General features: G+C 37.5%; 1 protein-coding gene across 9 annotated transcripts in view; it reads left to right on the forward strand.

Annotated features, from left to right (window-relative positions):
• Positions 1–25,677, forward strand: part of NCOA2 (nuclear receptor coactivator 2) — a 198,352-nt gene that overhangs the window by 35,519 nt on the left and 137,156 nt on the right. For 3 of the 9 annotated variants that reach the window (XM_080378652.1, XM_080378656.1, XM_080378657.1), the window contains exon 3: positions 15,920–16,010. The exons of the other annotated variants lie outside the window; for them this stretch is intronic. The gene's annotated coding sequence lies outside the window, so the exon portion shown is untranslated. The remainder of the gene's footprint in view (positions 1–15,919; positions 16,011–25,677) is intronic. 9 annotated transcript variants of the gene reach the window in all.

The raw sequence follows: 25,677 nt of genomic DNA on the forward strand, positions 1-25,677 counted from the left end.
AATGTACTTGTAATTTAAATTGCTGTGCAGAAAGTAAAAGCTTACCAAAAACATGACCTAAAAAGGTTTTGACCATTCTTTAGGGTTTAGAAAAAGGAGTTGAAAGCATCTTATTCTGATAGAGAAGCTTTTGGCCACCTGAGGAGCCTAACGCTGTATTTTTCCTTTCATTGCCTTATGGTGGCCCTTCAGAAACTCATGAAGCTGATTTGAGGAGCAGACGGAGTCCTGTTATCCATAATCAAGTGTATAATCTAAAATTTTGCACTGACTTAGCTAGATTTGGATAATATGTTATTTTACGGCAGTTTCTAAATCCTTGACAAACAAGTGAAGTCCCCCTGAAGCTTGAGTTGTCTCTGGGGTTTGGCCCTTCTGCCACTTGGTTTCCTGATGCATCCGGGAAGTGCCTCCTGAGGAGGAACTGAACACAGCAGAGTCCTTCGATGGTCCCATAGCTCCTGCTATACCCTCGCACCAGCTGTCAGCCCACGCTCACGAGAATATCTTAGGAAATGGGAGCGAAGGGTAAGAAACGCGGTTTAAGGCTTTAACAAGTGTCAGAACTTAAGCAGGATAGGGCTAAGCCAAATTTCTATTTTCTTTTTTCTCAAAAATATCAAGAGATCTGATACATGCTTGTTCTATATGAAGATGTGATTACAGTTTCAGAATTTTTTCACTAGCTGTGTGGATGAAAGAGATTCTGAAATAACAAATAGCCAGTGCTGTGGCATTTTTCTGTGGTGACAGGGACTTGAGTTGTAAAATTGCCAACTTGTCCAATTCAAGTTAGGGTTTTAACATCTCTAGTAATCACCAGTAAGCATCAGTGGGTTGTCTTGGGGTGATGCTCTCATTCTCGCTCATAGGTTCATCTTGAGTCTTATTCTATCAGGACTCTAACTGGAATGTTCTTGCAGAGGAACTGGCTTTGGTAAGTTGGTGGGTTTTTTTGATGAACGCTGTCTTAGAAAATCTGAGTGCTGCTTGCCTGAAGTTGAGCAGTCTGCAGTTGCAGGAGTGCCCCCTTCTCCCCACTCCCTTGCTGTGGCAAGATACATGGGAAGGAACAGAAACTGGGTGCCGTTGCTTTTGCCATAAGTTTATGATCTTCTTGCAAATGGCACTTGATTCTGGAGAAAACAAAATAGTGGGAAAAAGACACATGGTTACAGCAATAGTGGATTCCCTTGCAATCTTAAAGTCTGCTGAACATGAAGGAACAAAAATTCATGGATACTTTAAAAACAATAAATATAATTGTTGACTCATTTATGTATTTCCTTTTATATAATGTCACTCACACACTTTTTTAGCTCCACTGTACTTTACAAGGTTCTGTGTTTGTGGTAATATCATTGCTGTAATCCTGCCCTTTCCTTCAGCAACTTCTCCCTTAAGAGCTTTCAAATAATGGTTTGAAATGTTAACACTTTTTTTGAAAAATATTTTTTCTCAGCCCTTAAATGAGCATCACTTTGAATTGTATTTCTGATAGTTTCCATTTTTCTTCATTTAAGAAACCAAGTGGAGCACACTCGTTCTTTTGTTTCCCTTCAGTAACAGAAACCATAAAAATGAACAGGACCTAATTTGTGCCAGCGTTACAAAACCAGTAACGTTACCTGCATACATCTGAACACCACTCAAAATTCTAGTTTTATGGAAAGTCTCCTCTCATCTCCCTTATAAAAATGCACATAAATTCTGCATTTGGTAATGAAATATCATGGAGATAAATGAAGAAAAGCATGTGGATGGGCAATAAAATGAGAAATTTGAAATGCAGAAGCCTTTAAAAACTTAAGATACTTATTTAGTCTACTCAAGTGACAAAAGTTTTTGGCAAAGGAAGTGTTACGGCATGTTAGTTCTGTTATAAATATATTAATTTGTGTATTTGGCTACAAATACTATGATGGATATTTTTATAACCATCCTTTAAGAACATGTTTTATTTTTAAGATATTACAGTCTTGAAGTACATACATTTCTGTTGCACTGTTAACATCAGTAATAGCCAGGAAAATCTAATTAAGACATACTGTTACTTTTTATGTGCAAGTATATTCTAAGGTTTCTGTTTCCAAATCTCCTAAGCTGAGAACTTAAAATGGTGGTTTCAGTGATCACAAATTTCTGTGTGTTAGTATGGACAACATTTGTGGTACTGTTTCAACATAATTATGTGAATTAAGTGGTTTATATAATTTCTGTGTATCTCAGGATTTGGTCAATAGAAGGCGGCAAAAGTCTAGCCTCTCACAATTCAGATAACCAAGTAAATGAATAAATTGTCATATAAAATCTGACAGAAGTGGTAAGATTGGGCTGTTGCATCTAGTGCTGTTCTACAAATTAAATGAGTGTTTTGCTGTCTCCCAAGTGTAACGCACAAATGGATGTTACTAAAATATGCACTGTTATTACCAGGCAAAAGAGTTATGAGAAAAAACCTTCAGAGTAACAATCGTACTTTTCACATAAATGCGTTTTGTTCCTCTTCTCTACACGTCGTTTTCCTGTCCTTTTTCTATCTACTGGTGTTACATCACTTGCACGCTTGGTTTTTAAAGGCCCTTGTGAAAGTATCGCTGTATTACTTCCAGCTGAGTAAGTACTCAGTTGCACCTCATAAGCTTTCCAAGTCACGTCTCGCAACAGTGACAACCTGTTAAGAAAGCAACTCTGTTTTTAAAGCCCTGTTCTTGTTCTCATGCACCATGTTAGTGATGCTTGGAGCTGATTGCGGGCCTATCGATGAATGATGGTGCTGTGTAATTTCAATTATTCCATTCAATGGTGATGTAGATGTTGATTGGTTTTCAGATACTAATCGTGTTCCTTAATATAGCAGTTGGCCACATGTGTGAGCTCATCCCATTAAGGAACGGCCTTCAGGGAAAATGAGCCCTGAAACATTTGGGCCTGGAGTTTATAAATTTCGTAGGAACTGGAAAGTAAAAAAGAAATAGGTGAACAGTTTCAAAGGCAATGACAAAGTACCACTGGCCTATGCTAATGAAAAGCAAATAAAAAAACCAGCCTTTTGTAAGGCAGAGTTATAAGACTTATTTCCTCAATCACATTTTATGAAATTTGTCTTGTACTGAAACTTTTAAACAAAGTTCTTGGGCCATTCAAGTGCTGTTAGTAGTGAAAAAATGTTGGAAGGATATGCAAGGCGGTTTTTATTCTAGAGCCAGTTCTGCTATTCAACCTTAATGTCAACAACTCTTGTCACCAGGAATGTAATATAACCAATAGCAGAGCAAAATCTCAGCCCAGCTGTCCGGGGATGATTCCTCTGCTGTTGTAAATTAGCTGGAATTCTTGTGAAAGAAGCTTTCCACGTTGGGAGTGCTTTGGAGAGAGTATCAGTGAAGGCTTCAGCTGCCTGTTATTTGCCTGCCTTAACTGTGTGTTATGTCCATCTTTGCTTCTAAAAGTTGTGTGTAAATAATTACCTGGCATCCTACAAATAGCCCCACAGAGCTGTGATTGCAAAGCCAGCTTTGAATGGGCTCTACATAAAAGGACAAGTAGTTTTTCTATGCATTTGGTTGCATTTGAAATTACTTTTTGCTGTCAGTTTTTTCATTGTGCTGTCATTCTTCAGGTCTATAATTTCAGAAGACTACCATACCTAAAGTTCAAATCCTCATGGTAAACTATTAGTACTCTTAAGTCCATTTGTTTTGTAACGTTTCAACATTTTCTGCTCAATTACGGATGTTTGGTTTAGTTATCTTGCTTTAGCCAAATATTTTTGCCTGATACTGCCAATTTTGTGATCTATAGGGAAGGTATGTTTAATTTAAGATCCAAGGACGCTCGTGAAGGGCTTGTGTGTGTGCTCAAAGACAGAATTAAGAGTAAATCCTCTGGGTTTTTTCTTTTTTGACCTTTTTAAACTACAAAAATGTGTTTTAATGGGTTTCCTCAATACTGTAATGTGTTGCACGGGTTTTGTTCTACCTTGTTCTTAACCTGCTTTTCATTGCATCTTTCTTGTAGTTTGGCTCCTATGAAATATGAGTGTCAGATTTCTGATGTACGGCATGTTGGAACAGGTTTTACTGCATCTCCTTTCTTTCCATTTGTGTGCTTGGGTGCATGCAGGTTTGAGAATTATCTGCCTTCACGTACTGATTAGAACACTTAATTTCTTTGCAGAGTTAAAAAGAAGACCTGCTTCTGCAACTCAGTACAAATTTACCTGTCTTCAACTTAAGCTGTAGTTGTTATTCATTTTTATACTTTTGATAGATACAACCTGCTTATTTTAATTAAATCTTGGGTAGAAGTCAACAGTGCTGAGAGGGAAAGACCTCAGCCAAACCAGGTATATATTCCAGCTAATGGAGGGGCTAACATTTTCTGCTTGCTGTCAGAAGTACTTGAGAATGGTATTACCTTATTTTCACATTAAAAATAGGTTCAATGAATACTTGCTCTTTTTTTAGATTTCTTTTCCACCCCCCAGCTCTTAATTTTTTTGTTTTAATTGCTATTATTTTTATATGTTCATGTAGCAAACCTTCATGTGGCTTCTGGACTTGAGAGGTCAGGGTACTCCTCAACTTTGCAGCGGAACAGTATATTAAGTTTTATGTGAATTAGATCAGAATATTTTCTTTAATTATAAATTGTGGGTGTGATAGTGTTTCTGGTGGCGCTTTGAGCGCATCTACTGACATAAAGATATGCTGGAGCTTTTTTTAAAGCATTAGATGAAATTTTTGTGACACTAAAATATTGTACTATGGCTAGAAAACAATAAAATAAAACTTGTCAGCCAATCAGGATTTTTTCAATTCTGTTGAAATTAATGAGGAAGTTAGAAGAAATAATGAATTCCAAGGGTACCTCTAGTATACATGCAAGAGCTTTTTAGGCCTGATTTAGTAATTTGTGATTTCTGTGTTCTGAATGACTGCAAGGATAAACATTCTTAAAATTTGTTTGTATAGTTTTTCTCTCATGATGTTTGTACATGGTGTTTCCTAAAACCTCTTATTAGCTGTTTTAACAAAAAACCCTGCATCTTATAATGGTCTGTAACTTAAATTTTGCTTATGAAGTTAACTATTTAGAGAACTCAATTACATGTTTTATATTGTTTCACAGAAGCAAACCGAAATCATACCATCTTTTTAATAAGAATGGTAAGTTTGACAGCTGGAGTAGTTGCTTCAAATGTCCAGGTCTCTAATGCCCCTATCATGCTATCTGGTTTTGTCTGAGGTTTTTTTTTATTTATCTTGGCTTATTCATTTGTGCATATTTCTCTTTGAAGATTTTCTCTTTGGAGATCAGTTCTTTTCACTGAGCTAATAGAAGCAATCGATAAATGCTTTATTTTTTGAAAGAGATAGTGTCATATTTTAATTTTTTAGAATTTTTTTTGCTGCCAAGGTTCTTTTAAATGGAGGCAGTAATCGTTAGTTACTTTAGAATCTTTTGTGCTTTACCTGGATGTATACATCTCTTCAAAGAACTTTACAACCCCTCTATAATCTAACTATGCATCAGTGTTTTTATTTAAGAAACCAGAAAGGTACGTGTTTGTTTCTGCACCAGCATTAAACCTGGAGTTGCTGGCTACCATTTCTATGCTTAGTTCCCTAGGTCATGCTGCTTGTGCAAAGGTATTGATCTTTAGGATGTTTAGCAATCTTTGCCTGTTACCCCTGTGTATGTTGCAGAATTTTAGACATGGGATATGTTGCCCTGGAGGAGGGCTCATTTGTCAGGAGGCTGCATGTTCTCCCATTTGGGTTTTTTCCAAATGTTATGAAGCACAATTTAAGTTTTGCAGAAACACTTAGCCAGTAATCTTAGTTGTCTTGGCATGTGTGATACTAGCTTTTTAACACATAAAACAAACCTGAATGTTTCTAGCTGTTATTTGAAATCTTAATTCACAAGGATGCTGGTTTCAGGAACTGAAATTTAGTGCATTTGTGTTACAAAGAATAGAAATAAATATACTACCTTATATGCTTGTTTACTAACAGCGAAAATTGATGGAAACACAATGTTTATGTAGAGCAATGCTACTTGGAAGAACACTTGGGGGAAACAGAATTTTGTTTATAATTTTTTACCAAAAATTATGAATATTAAAACTGAGGGAGTGCTGACATGCTTTTTCACCGTATCAGAGAGCAGGGAAACACTGTTCTGGTTTTATTAAATTCTGCACAAATCCTGTGATGTCTTGACTTCCTGGATTATCTTGTAAACCTTTTTGGCTACACGGAAGGGATGCACTGACTTGGCACTTAGTGTGGTCATAGGAAACCTAGAAGAAGACGCTTTCTTTGCATGGTAAAGTGGAACCTGCTGTGTGTTCTGTTGTTAGCAAAACTTAAAAGCACAGACCTCTAGCTTTCTAGTTGTAGCTGGTGTTTCTGTCGTGCATATTGTTACCTAGGGAAGTTGTGCTGGCAGTGGCAGAGTACACAGAGCAGCATTCCACAGAACTTGTGACTTTGTACCCTGAAAGTGTTTAGCAACCTGTAGAGATTATAACAGCAAACATTTTAATGAACTTTGAAAAAGTTGCTATTACAGGAAGAAAATAATAATTTAACCTTAAATAAACACTTTCTGAAACCTGTTAGAAAAAAAGTACACAGTTTTACTCTTATTCAGTGGTTTTGTTTCTGGGTAGACTCTGTGCATGTGCAACTGTTTTGCCTGGTGTTCAGTATACAGTTCATCATGTTGGCCTTACAGGGCAATTCGTAGCAGCAGTATTTTGTATGTAGTACAGCTACAACCAAACAAGTTATAAACAGCAAATGAAACTTAAATTACAACTGAGTTAGGAAGAAAAATCAAAAAGATTTTGACAGTACAGTGTATATCTGTCTATTCTGTATAAAATACAGCCTGGAACGTGCATACCTATTTATTGCCAATCTTGTGTCTTGGCAAAGTGCATTGACTTTTTATCAGGTAGACAAAGTAAGCTTAGTTGGTATCAGGCAGACTAGAAGCTCCGTTCTGCAGTTATATGTTGTTGCCAGGATGTAGTTATTATGAACCATAGTAAGTTTAGTAACAATAATAATACTACTAATGAAATTGTTAGCAATTTTAAATCCCTTAAGCCCATCTGGAAGTGGGTGAGACTACAAGCAGTATCCTTTTCACTCCTTACAGCTCTATGAGTATCTTTGCAACAATTTTGCCTTATGTGTGGCTGAGTTGGCTTTAGTTATTGATAGCTTTTGAATGTGAAATACTAGGGTATGTTGTATTTTGGGTATTTTTTTGGTTTACTGTTCCTAAATATGGGCCCTTTAACATGGATTTATTTGTCAGCCATGTGTAAAATTGTGGTCTACTACACACTCTAGAGTATATATAGATCCATGCCACATTCAAGTGTTGTCTCTACCTGAAAGGCTGGTGTGCCAGCTTAGCACAAAAACACATGCTGTGTTACAAACCTAGGTGTCTTCTCAATTTCTGCAGTGGGCAGAAATTGCTCATGTTCTTGGGCTTGGCTCAAGCCAAGGGGTAACTTCCCGCTTGTTTCCTGGGCTGGTGTGTCATGTTTGACCAGGTAAATGAAAGCCAGTCCATTTCTGACAAGTCTCTTTCTTTATGTTCTCTTTGGAATGGAGTTTAAGGGTTACTTAAAGAATAAAATAATGCTTCTGATTTATTTGCTGAGGATAGTAAATTCTGCTATAGTATTCCAGTGAGTCGATGAAACTATACATTTAAATATTGAATGGAACGATGTTTCCTAAGCACTTATTTAAACAAAACGTTGTCGGAGTGATGTTAAAAAACATCTTTTAATTAGCTTGGAAAGCTAGTTAATGAGAGGGCCTTCAGGTCTTGAGAAACCCTGCGAGTTTATATTTGCTTTTCAGATGTAAAAAAGGGTTATATGATTGATTAGTATGAACAGCTTCTACCTTTCAGACTGTAGATGAGGAACATCGTTCCAAAGGCATCAGTTTGCCCAAATAGCTTGGATATATTTGAAAACATTATTAAATAATTGCTAGTTCTGACTTAGGTACTGTTTCTATAGAACCTCTAATGGGTATTCAATAGGTATGAAAGGAAAGGTTAACTATTTGAGTATTTAAACATACTTTTTTCTTTAACTTAAACTGAGCCAGGGTTTTCCAGAATTTTTTTTTTTTTAACAGTGGCACAGCTCTCTTCCTTCAATACATTCAAGACCACCATGCACTTCTAATAGAGACTTACGGGGAAAATACATGTGCCAACCATGGCCTTTTGGACCACCATTTGGAAACTGCTGCTGCTGAATATTCATTTGCAAGCCTATAGTATAACTCTTGGCCACAGCAAGAACATGTGTTTTAATAGTGTTAGTACTATAAAAATTATGATGCTGACTGTCATGACTTTCTTCTTGGATAAATCTTCCACTATTTCATGTTTGATATGCTGTATTGGAAAATTTAAGTTTTTACACTTGAGTAACTGTACATGTGGAATCATTTAAAAATAACAATACATACATTTCCCCATATGGATTTTTGATGGGCTCTGATTTTCAGAACAGCTATTAAATGCATGCTCTTTCTTAATGAAAACGTTTACATAACATTTAATTGAGTAACATACACTTTGTTAAATAGGAGTATCTCCTTACCTGGAAATGGAGCTTGCTAAATTTTTTTTTCCTTGATTCGGTCTTTATGAAATGTAAGCAAGCCCAGCTTTGGTAACTGATGATTATGGGTATAACAACTTGGATATTACCAAGTACAATTGCAGAATTGCATAAAGTAACTGAAAAAAGTTTATATGGTTGAATTTGTTCTCATGTTCAGGCCGGAAAAGGGTTGAAATAAATCTGAGTTGCTTTTAAACTGAAAGCTTTCAAGTTTTGGTTGATAGTTTCTTATGTGTATTTCAAGATGACTACAACTACTTGAAAATAGCAGCAATGAATTAAAGCAGATTTTTTTTCAGTCTATCCATAGTGCTGGTTTTGTGACATTAGTAAACCTCTTCAATCTAGCGGATTTTGGCTTTCGGCTTTGATTTTTAAAGGCGATTTCTTGTTGAGTAATTATTTCATTGTGTTTGTGTTGAGTTGAAACCTGGCACGCTGGGTGTGTGCCCAGATTGCCCACAGTAGCTGTGCATGCAGAATACCAGATGTGTGCAGCTGCTTAGGGCTGGTGCATGTGCTCTGCCTTCCAAGGAAGGTACAGCAGCTGCAACATCAGCTGTCACTCTGCCACAGATAGCTGTGCTTTTCCCTTTACCTGAAAGTAGTTAGGTGTTACCTTTGCTAGGGAGGTTCTAGTTCAGCTCTTTGGCTTTTACTGTGATGTAAGGCATAAATTGTTGGGTTTTATTTTTGTTTCTTGGTACCAAGGTCTGTGTTTGATGGCAATCAATAAGTGCTTAGCCTGAGAATGTCCATATGTACTGTTTGCCCTGCAGACTCCCCTTTTCTCGCACACTGCTGTCCTGTGAGCTGCCCAGGATGTATGTCTTGCTGTGCCAAGCAAGTGCTAAGCTGCTGAGGTGCTTGAGGTTGTGTCTGTGCAGGAGGGTGCTCTCTGGCTGCACCTGATTTTTGTGTATCATTATCAGCAGATAATGCAGAGTGAGCAGGTCCTGCCTTGAGGCAGCCCTAAAGCCCTAAAGTATTTGGTCTTTGAAATGCCTCTTGCTGTATGACAGTCATTTGGAGGGCCTGTTTTCTAGCATTCCACCCCTCCTCTTTTTTAAACTGTCAATGGAGACTTTGTGGGGAGTCTGTGAGGCTTTCTGAGAAGTCTGCGATACCTGTCTAAAACTATTCTTAATGGAAAAGGTTATGAAGAGCTGGTGTGACTCTTGAGATGCTGTCTCAGGAGCAGACTTCTGCTTTGAAGTTGGCTCTGTCACATGTTCTGGCTGCAAGAGCCAGCTTGAGGGGACAGATCTGTTGACTGAAAGAAACTTCATGCCATGAAGAAATGCACTGACCCACTTCATCTGTCTGGGCAGGCGGTTGTTCCTTCTCCCTGAAGCTGGAAAGATCAAAGATTCCCAGGTGTGGCCCAGCATTATTTGCTTTCACTGAGTTGGCTAAACAGGGGGATAAGAGATTTCATGAGGGTTTCTCTAAGCAGGCACACCTCCTGTGTCAGTTACATCAGTTTTGTGAGGTTGAGGCTGGAGGATTATATACCTTGGAGTCAGTACTGCATCCTTCATCTTTGAATGCATCAAAGTATGACTATTTCTGCAGTGTTAATGTTGATATACTGGTACTTCCTGGTAAAGATGATGTTCTCATCTACTAAGACTGCTAGGTGTGTAATGCAGGTCTGAAATCTTCCATTAAGGTACTTTTATTCTCCATGTATCTCAAGGCTCCGTAGTATAAAAAAAAGCGCTGTTTTTTCCTTTTAGCAGATTCCTTTCTTCACTTAGGCATCCCTTGAAGAAATCTCCTTGTTAAATATTCTTTACTTAGAGGAAAGCAGGAAGACCTCTCACTTACTGCCTAAGAAGTGCAGGTGGAGCACAGGACTGAATTGCTTTGCTTTGCAAAATGATCTTTCTCCTTGGCTTCTTGCTGAGTTCCATCTGAAGCAACTGCAGTCATTTTTGAAAGGTCTAGGAAGATTCAGGCATCTTGTTGTTTGAGGCTATGCCTCTGATAGCTGTAGCCAGGACTTCCTTAAGCTTTCTTGAAGTTCTTGTTGAGATACCGTGGATATCATATGGGAAGATCTCAGTTTTCTTTGATATTCCACAAGTGAGCTACTGGGCTACTCAAGTCATGTTCAGCTGTTCTCATTAATGTGCATACTATGAACTGTAGCAGGTCTCTGTCTCCCTTCTAGAATTGCATAGAAGGGCAGATAGCAGTTACCAGTTTTTCTTTAAAAGGTGTAAACACGTCCCTGAACGTTTTAATCAAACCACACAGAACCCCTGGGCTCTAGCCTGTAGATAGATTATGTGAATATAAATAGAGATGGGAAGACGTTTTGCTTGGAGAGCCTGTTGACTGTGCTCAGGAAAGCTTGTTTCTTTCAAGTGGCTTTGAGGCATGTTTAATCCCAAAGTTGGATGAATCTTTCATGTTCCAAAGTGCAGCAGGGCAGGAATGCCCGAATACGGTGTTTGGATGGGCTCATCATAAATGAAAAATTACATAGACTTTGGTTGTTGCCTTGAGAGGTTGTGGAGTCTCCATCCTTGGAGATATTCAAGACCCATTTGGACATGGTCCTGTGCAACCCACTCTAGCTGACCCTGCTCTGAGCAGGGGATTGGACTAGATGATCTCCAGAGGTCCCTTCCAGTGTTAGCCATTCTGTGATGGTGGCACAGTGATTCCAGTGTAAGTTTCCCCAGTTTGGGGATGAGGGTGGGATGACAGGAATAACTCCATGCAATATGAAGCAACAAGAAGAAAATTTCAGGCAGTATTGGCTTTTCTTTGAAATTATCTGTCTGGTTGGGTAACACCTGCAGCTCTTGAGTCTTCCTGAGGTGGGATCAGTTGAAACCTGCAGCTGCAAATAAGAGCTGTGGCTGATTCCCACCATATTACCCCTCTTACTTCACTCATAGTGATCAGCTGTTCTTTTGAGTCTGAAAACAGACCTCTTCTCTCTGGAGAAGAAATAGCTGTCTGTACTACGGCCAGAAAGGTTAGGAATAGAGGTTGGTGGATCATGAATGACATGGAGAGATTAAAAGCAGGACAATTGTAAATTGATTTTTTTTAATTTTTTTTTCTCACAGTCCAAGAACTAGTGGCACTAAATAAAATTAGCAATAGTTCTTAATTCAAAGTGTGGTATGACTCTCCTTTTGAGGCAGACAGATACAGTTTACATCCTGCTCTGGTACCATCATTTGTGAGCTCTCTTGTAGCATAAAACTTTGTTCTGTATTTCTCTGTTCTTAAGTGAGAGGGGAAAAAGCAAAGCGAAAGGGAATTCTGGATTCAAGGTTCCCTAGACCAAAGCTGCTTTTTCTCATTAATACTGAAAAAAGTATTTGGCTTTTTTGGCCAGAAGAAGTCTTCCTATGGCAATGAATTAAGAGTATGTGAATGAGATTATGTTCTTCATTTGGAAGTTGCTACAATGGGAGGGTCCTGGTCTACTTGTACTGGTTGCTGTACTCATTTGCCTTTTTCAGACATTTGTTTATTGGTTTTCTTCATGGTAAAGAAGATACAGTTAATGGAAGATTGGTATTACATAAGTAAACCCAATCATAATGTGTTTGCATGACACTAGAATATCTAGAGCAGCACTGATGACTGTCATGTTTCAAAGTCTTGAGTGTGTAACCTGAATTATGTTCTCTAACAATTTGTGCAGGAACATTCCTGGGTTTAATTAGTGGGAGACAAAAAGGTTGTAATTTTGAACTGCAGCACTGATGTCTTAGAGCAGGGGTCCTCAAACTACGGCCCGTGGGTTGGATACGGCCCCCCAGGGTCCTCAATCTGGCCCCTGGTATTTACAGGACCCCCCTGCCAGGGGTTGGGGGAGGAAACCAAGCAGCCACAGATGACTGCCTGCCACTTCATCCGTGCGCCAGCCCCCTGGTTAAAAAGTTTGAGGATCCCTGTCTTAGAGTATTCAACTAAACTACAAAATAGCCTGCCATCAGTCTTCAATAGGATGGGTAGTTCGACTTGGGTTTTAAGTTGTTTGGATGGGCAACAACAATTCTGGTCATGACTGGTCATGCAGTCTTTTCCCTTGTCCAAGACTTAAGAAAATTATTCTCTTTGTTACCCACCTAGTGGGATACTGGCCGGTGTAGCTGCATGCTGAATCTGTTTTTTTAGGATCATTGTGTCATGCCTGGAGGTAAGGGATCTTCTGACCTGCATGGTGACTTTTGAAAGGTAAATTGAGAGTACATGGGAGTAGAAAGTTTTCAAAGTGATTCTAGCGTTTCCATTGCTACTTTGGTGGTGGTGAGCCCAGTTTTATAACTGCTGGTTATGACTGTGTTGTGCTGCCAAAAATTTTGCAGGAATGCAAGAGAGGAGAAAAATTTGGACTTTAACAGTTTATACATCATCCAAAAGTGAATGGAATTTCATGGGGTAAAATGAAAACAGTTATGTATCCCATGGGGATTTCCTCTGCTGAATATCAAAGGTATACTGTAAGCCATTGAGGTGTAGGCACTTCTGCTTGAAATGGTTTCAAGATCCTTTATGATGAAAGGAGTTAGGCAGCTGAAGTATAAGTGTTACTAATGAAGTCTCATTAGAAGGTACATAGCAGTGTTATTTGAAATATCCCATTGACCTCAGTAGGTCTTTGTTTTATTTTTTTTCATTGTTGCTATTTGACATTGAGACTGTTGAAAAGATACTGTGATTTGATGTTTTTGGGTATGCCTGGCATTTTCATCTGTGACCTGCCTCACGCTGTGCCAAATTCAACTTTGGCAAACCAATGCCCTGAAATTACTAGAAACTTCATCCCTTTAAAAGCAAATCTTGAAATCACAAGAGCTTGCATATTACACTTTCTGAAGTGTTTAGGCATAATGCATGTGTTGTAGTTAAGATGTCTTTGTTTTAGTGTGTATGCGTATTATGTACTTAACTGTTGGACAAAATTATTGATGTGTACTAGAAGATTATAGTATTTTTCAAATCTACAGAACTTCTAACCAGATTCTTACTACCTTGCAAACAGCAGTTTTGAGTGTAATAGGAAACTCCTGCAGGGTGCTGTTAACTTTCCTAGTAAACCTTGCAAGACAGAGGCTGTCACCTTATGTTTTTGCAGCTCGCAGAACAGCAAGGCTTTAATTCTAAATAGGGTCTTTGAGAACAACCAAAATATTTGCTTAAAAAAGAGAAAGAGAGGGAGAGAGTTGGAGGATGTCAGAGTCACCTGCTCCTGATTTTCATTAAACTTCTCTGATATTTGGGATGTTCTCCCTTTTTCAGCCTTGACGGACACTGGCCAGTTAGGTCAAAATTTGCAACTGGCAGGCATGTTGCAATTTTTAATGTGTTGCTTCCCTAGGTATCCGTGTTGAAAACCAGAAAGTTTATTAATGCTGAAAAAAGCAAATACACTTGATAAATTTGTAATGAAAGTTAATTTGTTTGGTGTATGTAGGTTTAATTGGGATATGACAGGAACTGTCTTAATCTCAACTAGTGAGCAACTTCAGTGACAAATTGTAGCTTGACTTCTGGAGCTGCTGTTCAGAGATCTGAGAATCAAACAGGTGATGAAAAGCGATGTGAAGAGAGCAGTGCTGCTGAAGACTGAGGAGCTTTCTGGTTTTCATTTAAAAATATATTTTAAAAAGATAATTAGGATTTCTGAAAATTATACTTAAGATAAATTATCTCTCGGGTAATTTTTTTCCTTTGTATTTCTGTGAAGTTAAATAAACAGAGATACAATTGTTTGTAATCAATCTTAAATACTTCAACAAAAGCTTTTCAGAAGGTAATATTCCTGGAAGCTGCCAATTTTACTGATGCAGCCATTTGTATCAACACCACTGGTAAACAAAATACAGAAGGAATTGCAGGTAAAGAAAATGGAGTTCTGTTACAGCAATACCACCTTCATTGCTTTTTTTAGCTGAACTGCATGCAGGGCTCTGCAGTCACACAGTAGAATAGCAAGTGGTTTTATTCCACCAGCTTGGCCAATATAATCAACGTTTATGTGAACAAATTATGGTTAACTGCAACAGGATTATCTCTAATATTTAACCTGTGATCTCTAGAAGCTCAGTGCACATATGTTGTTAAGAAATCGATGGCAGTACCGCAGAGAAGCCTGTGTGTGTAACGAGAAGTGGTAGTTGCCTGAGCGGAGTTGAAAGCAGAGGTTTGTTCCAGGCAAGTTGATTGTGGGGTTGCTGGAAGACATGTCTTGAATCCTCCAGCTTAGGTTGCATCCAGTCAGATGAAACAGGAACAGTGTTCTTCAGCAGCTGCATGTTGGGTTTTTTCTCCATGATTTTTTTTAGAATACTGTACAATTTGTGTGGTTTACACAAGAGGCTTAAGGGACTTTGTTTATATTGATGTGTTCCTCACCTGTACACATTGTTCTAGGTATGTACCTTATGAAAAAGGCAATGTAAGGACAAGCTAAAGTAAAAATACAAGCAGGAGTATTGTTTTAGTAGAACATATTAAAATGGCAATGGATATAACAATAAGAGGCATAGTCAGAGGGTCTGTATACAGAGATCTTGGCTCCCATTGTAGCTAGACTCGCTGTGGCATAGCAAAATTACATACAAGAATGTAAGGAATTAAAAGTCATAAGATTACCAAGAGTTACAAGACTCCACTGAGTCTAAGTATAGAAGAACATTTTAATGCTTTATTAAAATCAACAGTTAAATGCAACTTGCAGAAAAAGATAAGACCTAGAAAAGTCATAACCTTAACCCGATAACACAGACTTTTTTGAACAGCAGCATATTGGTAAAAGAAATTTTAAATCTGTGCTCTTCATAAGAATCCAGTGGTAGAGTTGGGCAGCAAGGAAAACCCCCTTTGAGACTTTGGTTTAGCCGCTAAATCATACAAAATAAGGCATTACTTGATGTATGGATAAAATGAAAACAAAAAAAAGTAGAGAATTAGAATTAGCAGACTGAATTGATGTTAAGAAGCGAAATAAGCAGACTGAATTGGACATTTAATACTCGTATTAACTTGAGTTCAGCACAAGTTCTGTCAGTGTAAGACTGTGCTTACTAGTTGAGCTGTCTTGTTTGAAGCTAATGGTTAATAGCTTAAAAGTTGATTAACTTGTCATACCAGTCTCACCATACTTTTGTTTTTCTCAAACTAGATGAAAGGTTTCTTTAAGTATGGTTACTGTAGTACTGCATTCCTGATGATGCTGGTAGCTAATGACACGCTTTGTTGTAGAAATCAGGAAATGTGGGTTGAGCCTCTGCGATCTGTGTGGCTTGAGTATGAAAATATGTCCTAAATGGCAAGGTCTTGCTGGAACAACTTGGTATGTGATATTGCTAATAATAAGTCTGCAGCTTTCGCTTTTCAGATTAATTTACTCACTTGCTAAATGTAATGTAATGCTAAATCACTTCCACCATGACAAAATACTGCATCTAAAACTATCTTTTTATAAAAAGACTTAATATTTCTTAGAGTGCTTGGTATGGGTGCCTGGCTTCTGTCACCAATACTGTCTGATGGCATTTTCATTCAAAATCTGTTTGACACACAGGTTCTGGTTGGCTAAATGGGCTGACATTTAACATGAATTAATTTCATTACACTAATTAAAACAACCCTTGTGGTATGCAGCCTTGTATTTCCATTTGAATTTTTAATTTAAATACAAAGAAATTATTCATAAACGTTTACATAATAGAGTGCTTGCCATAAAGTGCAGTTAATATATGCCAAGCTCAAATGTTTTTACTGTGAGCCAGAGGCGGCTGTGAGACTTTCTTGCCTGTTTGGCTTGTTTTTCTGAGTTTTCAGTGAAGTGTGGGTGGGGCAGAATTGGCATTGGGGACTAGAGAAAGATTTCTGGATTTGCAATTGATTTAACTGAAATATTAAAGTCCTTGTGTTTCTTAGAAATTTCGTTTTGACCATATTTATTGAAAAGCAAGATGATTTTACTGAAGTGATGTTGACATGCCTTCCTAAATCAAATGCCTGTGTAGTACACTGGATGTTTAAGGAAGGTCCTAGGGTTACTTGTTCTCTGTCTAAAGAAAAAGTTGTCTGGGGAAATACAGCCCCTGCCCAAGTATCTCCTGTGGCTGCTGCTTGGATCGAGAGCATAGTTTAGTCTCCTTCTTAACCTCTGGTGTCTGTACTAAGTACTGCACCCCCTGGAAACTTTATTATGTACTGATCTATTCTATCTAGCTGTGTTACGGACCAGCTCCTCAACCATGATCACGGAGGATAATGTGGATAGTTCAGTTCTGCGGAAATGAATTTCATCCAATCAAGGGCATGGTAGTTGTTCGCATGGTGGATGCTGAATGCCTGCCTCCCCATGTTGACTCTTGTTGTGCACTGCCACGTCCTTTGGTGCAAAAATGTAAACGGAAAGATCAAAACCTGCAGGTTTTCAAGCATGCCTGAACAGATTGTCATTGTTGCGGTGTGTGTACAGTCAGTTCTGTTCTGTGGGATGCCTCTTGGGCGTTCCTCATTTCTTCACAAGAAAAAGTCGTTTAGTTTTAGCAGAATTAACTTATTGAGAAAGCCTGGTGATTTTAGTTTTCCTGAAGACTGAAATATGAAGAGAATGCACTGAGGAGTATTGATGTGTAGTAGCATCCCCTTGTAATGTGCCTATCCTCTCTGGCCTTCCTGGAGATTGGGGAACTGAGAACAGACCAGAAATGTGTACTTGTTGTCAGCTTTTGGGATACGTGGCAAAATTTCATCATTTTCTGCAGGTTTACTGGACAATAGTGAGGTTTTAGGAATTATATAGTGGTTCTAAAATAATCTTTCAGATAAACTTTTAATGCGAGAAGGAATCTGGAATCTCTTCAGTATCTCCCCCTGCTGTGATCCTGTCAAATAATACAAAAATTCTAGGAATTGTAGCTCTCACAGTTACATTCAGCTGTGGAAGGAGTGAAATCCCCGGTATGCTAAATCAAACTTTTTCTTCTATTAAACATACAACAACATTTTGTACCTAAAAGCAGTACATTAAATAGTTCAGTAGATTTACTTGGTGAGAAGGCTACAAATGTTGAAAGGGTGAATTCATTGCAGATAAGACCTGGAAGAGTGGATGGGTTAGAATGCAACAGTTGGACTTTTGGAAGTGTATTGGAAAATTAATACTCCCAATTGTTCTACAAAATGCCAAGATGCCTAGCCTTCTAGTCTGTATTTGTTTGTTCAGGTTTTAAATCATTTAGTTATCTTTGATATGATCTTTAGAAAGTGCTTGTTAACATAATTGTGATTCAGTAGAGTAATTCTTTCTTCATTTTATTGCCTTAAAAGCAATTTTTTGCTTTATATTTAGTACTGTGTTGGTTTCACTTCTACTCTAAACAGTTGACTTGTAAAGATTGCATGCGAAGTTTGGCCCTGAAGATATGGCAAAATTAAAAATACAACAGGATGGAAAATGGTTGCTGTTCTAGGAGCTAGTAGTTTTGAGTTGGCTTTTTTGGGGTTGGAGAATGGTGTGGTTTTTTTACTTTGTAGATCTGTATATTAAAAACCAAACCAAAATACCAACAGCCCCTTGCCCCGACCACAGAACTCTGCTAGGCTTCAGATCATAACTTGGAGTTACAAATAGGTACCTCCTGCTAATTGCATGGGATATGTATACCTAGTACATCTTGAGTTTTCTAGGATGATATTAAAGCTGCAAAGAAATACCGAGGTGGTGAATACAGTGCCTTTTTAAAGGTTTTGTTTTCCACTTTTTTGCATTACTTCTTATCTTGTTTTATTTTTTTGCTTCATTAATAAGAATTGTAGTTATAAAATCTGGATATTATCAAATCAAATCTAGGCATTCATGAGGTTGGAGCCAAAGTTTCATGACTTGCCAAGGCAAGAAGGATTCAGTAGTAAGAAAAACTGAGTACATTGTCTTTAGGAAAGCATTCAGGTCTCAGATAAGACTGGAATTCTGCTGTTGATTACATCATTTGTGAGGTGCTACATGCATACAATTGCTATCTTGCCTTAACTCACCTAAGAGAAGGCCAGTGCACAGAAATACTTTTTTTCACTAGAATACTGCGATGTCTTTTCTGTTTAATGTGTCAATGCTGCAGCAAGTTTGAAGGAAAGTTACTATATATAGTGATTGCTCTAAAATGTAATTTAGCACTATCAGGACCTAATTCTTCCATAGGCGGTTTAAAATTCTCCTTCTATAAAATTTGTAGTATATTTGGACTGCTCAAATATGAGTTGGATGAGGGGAAAAAAAATAGAAAACTATTACAGTATGCATTTGTTAAGCTCTGTGTAGTGTGGTTATTGCATTTAGTCCTGGGTTCAAACTCTGAAGGGTGGTAGTGCTGATTGAGAGAAACTGAAATTGGGATTTTCTTTTTTAATCTACATTATTTTGCAAAAGGTAAGGGGGAATAGCTGAATAATTGTTCAATAACTTAGTTGGGATTTTAGCATGACATTTTAAATATATAATCAGTGCTTTGGATTGATTCAAACTTGGAAAACTTTGCCCATATAAGGGAGATGGATGGAAGATGATCCTAAAATAGGAGACTTGGCACATGCCGAACATCTTCAGAGGGGTATGAATGTAAGGACTGTTTCCAGCAAGATAGCTCTAGAAAAATCATAGCATTTTAACATGCTCTTAAGTTTCAGGCAGCAAAATTTCCCAGTTGTGTGACAACCTCAAATAAAACTCTCAACTTTAAAAAGCTGAAGTCCTGGTGCAGACAGTAATCTGGAATTGTTCTATCTAGCTTTTTTTAAAATAGTAATACTAAAATAGTAAATCCCTCTTGTAATCATCTCTGAAGTAGTCTGTACACTGGGTGCACTTATATCCTGCTGTTCTGGGATTTTTGCACCTGAAGCTGTAGTAAAAGTAAAATACAAGTTTTTGCCTGTAGGGCACCTACTCTTCCCCTCTCCAGAACTGCTCACTCAACATGTTGCTAAAATGGCCAAGGAGTAATGAGCTACCCTTTCTTCTCAGTTAGGAATAGTTTTAAAGTCTTGCTTAGTCTAGAGTAAAGGGACTTGCATCGGTGCAGTGTGAGCAAGTTATTGTTTGTCAGTGAAACCTGATTTTTCTGTGCATACTCTTACTCTGTTATATGTATTCCTTTTTGCCATTGTTGTGGTATCTGTACAGCATAGATTATCCCTCAGGAAAAAGCTAGACTACCTTACAATGAACGCCTGGTGCTACGAGTGTAACATTGTACACCAGGACTGCGTTCGTGCTGGCTGTAGGGACCTTGGATCCACTACAGAATTGCAATTGTGAGTTCAGAACCTAACCCAGTAACAGATGATATCTTGCTGAAGGTTTCGTCTAGAGATGTTAGAGCTAGACCTTTATTGTTTAAGTAATGCTGGAAGATGATAGTCTGGATCCATTTAAAGAAGTGTGTGTTGAGTTTAACTGTATTGTATTCACTTAGCCCAATGCGTCATTTTTCTTTGTTACAATAAAGCTTTAATCTGTTTATATTATTGCATCTTATAGGTGTTGATGCTTGCAAGCCTAGTGGGATATTTGCTAGGCCAATAAGCATGATAATAAATCTGTTCACTCAATGTATATTAGGGTTAGGCCTTGTCTAGTCCAGGCTTTAAAGGTGTGATCCTGATTGATCTACCTAGCTCGTTCTAATTAATACCTCTAGTTAATGGAGTTGAAGCCTAGGGGGAAGCTTATGCATTAACCTGTGAAGTTGAGCACTTCTTGAAGAAAAATTGCTTTGTCTTTGCTAGAGCTTTAGTAAGGAGTTAATTAGATCTAAACAGGTAACAGATCCAATACCACTCTTAATTTCCAGGCAACGTAGTGCCTTAACCTTGACTGTGCGCTTCCAGGATTTCAGGCTTTCTGTGATTCAGTGCAGTTTCTCTGTTCTTGTCAGCTCTTGAGAGCTGTGGGTAGTACAACACAAATGTGATGAGAGGTGCTATGTTTTCCCTGTATACCAAGATACCCTTCTCTTAGAAAGGATTTAATGACCATTTAAAACTCAGAAATTCAATGTTTAAACCAGTTTAGCATTAAAAACAATGATTATGATTAGGCTGTCTGCCTGTCTTAGGGTTTCATCACTTGCTAGTTTTGAATTATTAGACCTTTTCAACAAATATTGGCAAATATCTCAAAGAGAGAAGGAATAAACGTATCAATGACATTATAATAAGAGAAAGTCAAGTAAAGGAGAGAGACTTTATTAATACCTGAACAGAGGAAGAAAAGGCATTGGACCCAAAGGAGCTGGCATAGGTTAGGGTGATTTCATAAATGTCTCTGGCATGGGAAAAGCTTTACAAATTCAGTCCACCACATGACACAAACTTGTAGGAAAGTAAGCTTTGTTAGTTACAGTGCTTGTTGAATGATGATGTTTAACAAGCATGTATTATTTCACAAATAGGTTTACTGTAAGCAATCTGCATTAAACAGCCTGGCTTTTGGAAGTCAGTGATTTGTTGTGTGTATGTTGAATTAACTGATAAATTAATTTTACTTTAGATTTCAAAGGTGCATTCAAGATACATTACACTGTCATTAGTAAAGTCAAAACTTAGTCTGAAATGATGGACTAAATTTGACTCAGAACAGGCATACAAATTTTGTTAATGTTATTTTGTAGACTCTTTAAAGGTGTTTTGTAGGATGATTGAAGCATCTCATACTTGGATGTAATCCTCCATGTAAATGGTCTTATTTTTTTGCTAATGAGTCTTTTCAAGTAACTTGTGTCAAGGTGTCAGATCAGTTTTCTTTCCATATACAACAGTGGGAACAATATTTAGGTGCAATTGCAGGGGAAAGATGCTTCAGCTTTCTGGGAAGCGTCATTCTGTCATCACAGAGATGGTATATGAAGGTAGGCTAATCTATATCTTTCACATCTCTGTGACTCGATGTCTTGCTTTTCTCTATTTGGGAACACGTAGAAGACTTTTCTTTGAATCTTGACACCAATTAAATCACTGATTAGATCTTGTAACTTTTCACTGTATATGAAAATCAACATGTATATGTACATAAGGATTGCATAATGGCATCAGTAGGCTGGTTACTTTTCCTATGTATGTAGAAGTGCTTAGCAAAGGGCATTTTTTAATGAGGAGTTTGTTTGCTTTTTCCCATAAGACTACTGCTTCAGATTTGTAATGTTATCTGTTTGTTTAGATAATCAGGAAGAAGTGGAATTTTCTTTGCCTGCAAATGTGTTGTCTTTTCTGTTAATTCCGAAACTCATTTATTGTGTGTTGGGATGAAGCTGCTTTGGCAAATCTCAGAACTATCTGATGTCTGTTTCTAACAAGGCTTTAATTTAATTTAAAGCATTTCTTATGTCAGAAATGCAAAAGTGGTAAATTGATGTTTATTGCTTCTAGTTAAAATTTGTTGAAAATTTTTATTAAAATTAAAAATGATAAAATGTCTTAGAACTGCTGTAATAAAACATCTTTTTAAAATTAATCTTCTACTTTGAGAGCATGGCTTCATTTTTCCTTGTTTCTCCTCTCTGCTTAATTAATGAAAGGGATCAGTATAGCTCCTGTTTGTCTCAGTTCACAGAGATTATTACATTGTCTTGCTTTGCTGTTTTACTTACTTTATTAATAAGGAAAATAAAGTTGTGCTTTTGGGTTTGTTTTTTATTTTTAAGTTATGAGGGTCAGAGACAGACGATGATACTATTTTAACAATGCCCTTTTTATTCATAGCAGATCTTTGTGCACATGAGAGTAATAATGGAAACAGACTGGGGTGGGTAAGATACACTGGAGTTGGTGAGCGGAGGTGCAGGGTGCCAGCCATTCCAAGCCAACGTGCTTTTGTTCCTGACTGATGCCATCAACAAACCAAGGCAGCCATGTTTTTATGGAATTATGACCACATTTCATATTTCAATTCACATTGACAAAATTTAGGGATTTAATGTATCTTTGAGAACAAAGATTTATTCCAAAATTATTTTGGAAGGCTTTAGCGATGCTGGCCTTTAGTTTGAGCAAAGTGATGGAGTTCTTGTGCCCTGCGTGCTGGTATGCAGATGGTAATTCTGTAGCTGTTCTAATTTGAGTACAGCTGTGATTAACTTGTGCTGCAAAAAACTGAAGTAATCCCCAGTTCTGCCACTTTCTGCTTCTCATTTGGAGAACTTTTTTTTTTTTTTTAAAAAAAAGTTGTGTTGTGGTTGGAATCTTCCTGTTTCCATTCGGCTCACTTTCCATTCCAATAAAATGAAGATGGCGGTGAAGGAAGTGAACTTTCTTCCCCAAAAGGCAGCTAGATGGAAATCAGCCAAGGATCAAGTTAAGGCATCTCTTGGGAAATCACTGTGGACTTTTTAGAGTGTTGTTTCCAGTGTATGGACATCTGATCCAGGTTATAAATATATAGCAAAGAAGAAAAAAAAAAGTATGTATGCAAACGCTAATTAGTTTTTCTCCTGTGTTAGAAAAGTGAACAATTTATATACATGAACAATCCAAAGATCAAAAAGCACTTGACAAGATCGTTTTGGGTTATTTTTCTTCTTTTAAAATTTATTTTGTATTTTGAATTTTTTTAGGTTACTGGCTGATACTCTTTTAGGTGGAGAAGTTATGGTAGTTAGGAAAAACATGGCCATTAGAGCTTTTGTCTCATTCTTTTCAGTTCCTTGGTGAAAGGAGACTTGTCAGGTTCACCTGTTGGTCTAAGGAAATTGTGCTAAGGAAGAGCAGTACTGCAAATCTGGTGAATATTTTTGCATGAAAAATTTGATGGAAAATATAGTAATGTTTGACCCAAAAATCTACTCTGAGGAACATTTGCTTCCATTAGGAAATCCTTGAAAAACAAAGAAAACAAAAACCCCGAAACACCACCACTAAAAAAACCTGAAACAACCCACTTCAAATACAAATTTATGATTGGAAAACTGAAACATACCTGAGTGTATTGAGGACATCTGACTTTGTCAGAAACTGTGCCATTAATTATCTGTGATTTTTCAGACAACCCTGAGGGAAATGATTTTAAGTGTTTATGACAGAGCGTAAGATGAAGATCTGCTAAGGTTACGCTACAGATGAGTGGTTGACCCTCCAAGAGATGAGGGAGAGAATAGAGGAGGGTATCATGGGAGATTTCAAGCTGAGGAGTTCATGCTAAGTCTCACTCTGGTAGTACCATAACACTGGGCGTTCTAAATGTAGATATGGCAACTTCCTTATGCAAGGTGTTTCGCATCCTACTCTGAAAAAAAGTCTTTACATCCCATTGTGTAAAATAAAGAAAAGTTGAATGTGAAACTAAAAAAAATGCTACAAGTTTCAAGGCATGATCAAATCTGAACCAGTTGGAGGCGAGGGGGGGGAGTACATGTCTAAAGCTAGCTGTGCATAAATTTGTCTATTTTACACTGCAGAAAGTGTCAAATACACAAATAGTGGTAAACCACATGATTTGAAAAATAATTGCTTTAAAAAAAAACCAAAACAACAAACCAACACTCTGTAGATGAGAAATGATGGTTTAAAATCTTCAATATTATGAAGAGAATTAAAGGAGTTTGGGAATAGTGTGTACCAAATTGGGGGGGGGGGGGGGGGGGGCGGGGAGAAGATAACTTTAAATCAAAGCTTGTGACTGTAGGAAGTAAGAAAGGAAAAAGCAAAGCAACCTACAGAAAAAACTAACTTGGCAATTAACAATACAGAAAATGAAGAATGTATTTCTTTTGATTATTTGGTGTGTGTGGTTTGTTGTTTTGTTTTGTTTTTTTAAGTAATACTCACCATGTTTTGATATCATGAGCTGCTGCTGAAACCCATGCCTTTCCTGTAGGACTTAGCAGGCTATGAAAGAATAGTTAGAGTATGCCAGTTTCTGTCCATAACTTCATGGGATTATCTGCAGACCTATCTGTACTGATAAGGTTGATTTTTCTTTTTTTATTACACACCCATCCACCCCTGAACTTGACACATGTGGGAAATGTAGATATATGTAGAAGAAGTTTAATGTCTTGGGCAGGCGAGCTGCTTGTTCTAGACTTAACAGCTTGACTCCAGCCTCAGATAAAATCTTGAAGAGGCTGACCAAGGACTTGATTAACCAGGAATTAAAACAGAGCAATATAATTAATGCTAGCCAGTATTGTTTGACAAGATCATCTCTGATTTCATCTGGAGGAACAATTAGTAGTTTTCATGTAATATGCTAATATACAATATATTTCATTAACAGACCTCAGATAAACTTTAAGTGACTTAAGTGCCGAGGTTGCTGTCCAGCTCCTTCCTCTTCCCAGCAGTAGCTGTGGAAGGACAGTACAGTGTTCCCTTATACATTCTTAAAAGTATTTTTTGTTTCGTTCTTTTAATCCAGAGCCATTGAAAAACAGAACAGAAACAGACCTAGGAACAAAGAGTAGAAATCGGGCCTTTCTTCTCTTTTAAAGAGCTCCCTAACTGTAGGCAAAAATAAAATAAAATAAAATTGCATTTGCTATCACATTTTGCCTGGGTTTCTTCCAGTCATTCTGCATAGTGAAATACATGCATAGAGAGTGCAAATGATGAGCATTTGGATGCTGCAGGGATTCAAGGTATAATTAGAACCATGACTGTCATTCATTCTGGGTAAATCTTTTGATGGCCCTGTGGACCATACAGTTTGAGTTGGCGTTGCATAGAATTTTAAGAAATTAGAACAAGGCAAACTCCATGTACCCGCTATTAATACTGGCTAATTAGTATGTTCCAAATAGGGAATCGCTGAGCAACTAAATTAGCAGAAAACAGAGTAACTTATTTGGTCATATGCCCTTTGAAATTTGTGATACAAAATAGAACTCTGTATATCAAAATAGTCTTTAAATGATACAAAAGTGTTTGAAATAAGGAATAGTGAAGAGAACAAGCAAGTGCTAGAGAGCTGGATGGATCACTTCACAAGTGGTAGCAAGCTAACAAAATGT

The sequence above is a fragment of the Falco punctatus genome, assembly GCF_963210335.1.
Source record: "Falco punctatus genome assembly, chromosome: 3".
Taxonomy (NCBI): domain Eukaryota; kingdom Metazoa; phylum Chordata; class Aves; order Falconiformes; family Falconidae; genus Falco; species Falco punctatus.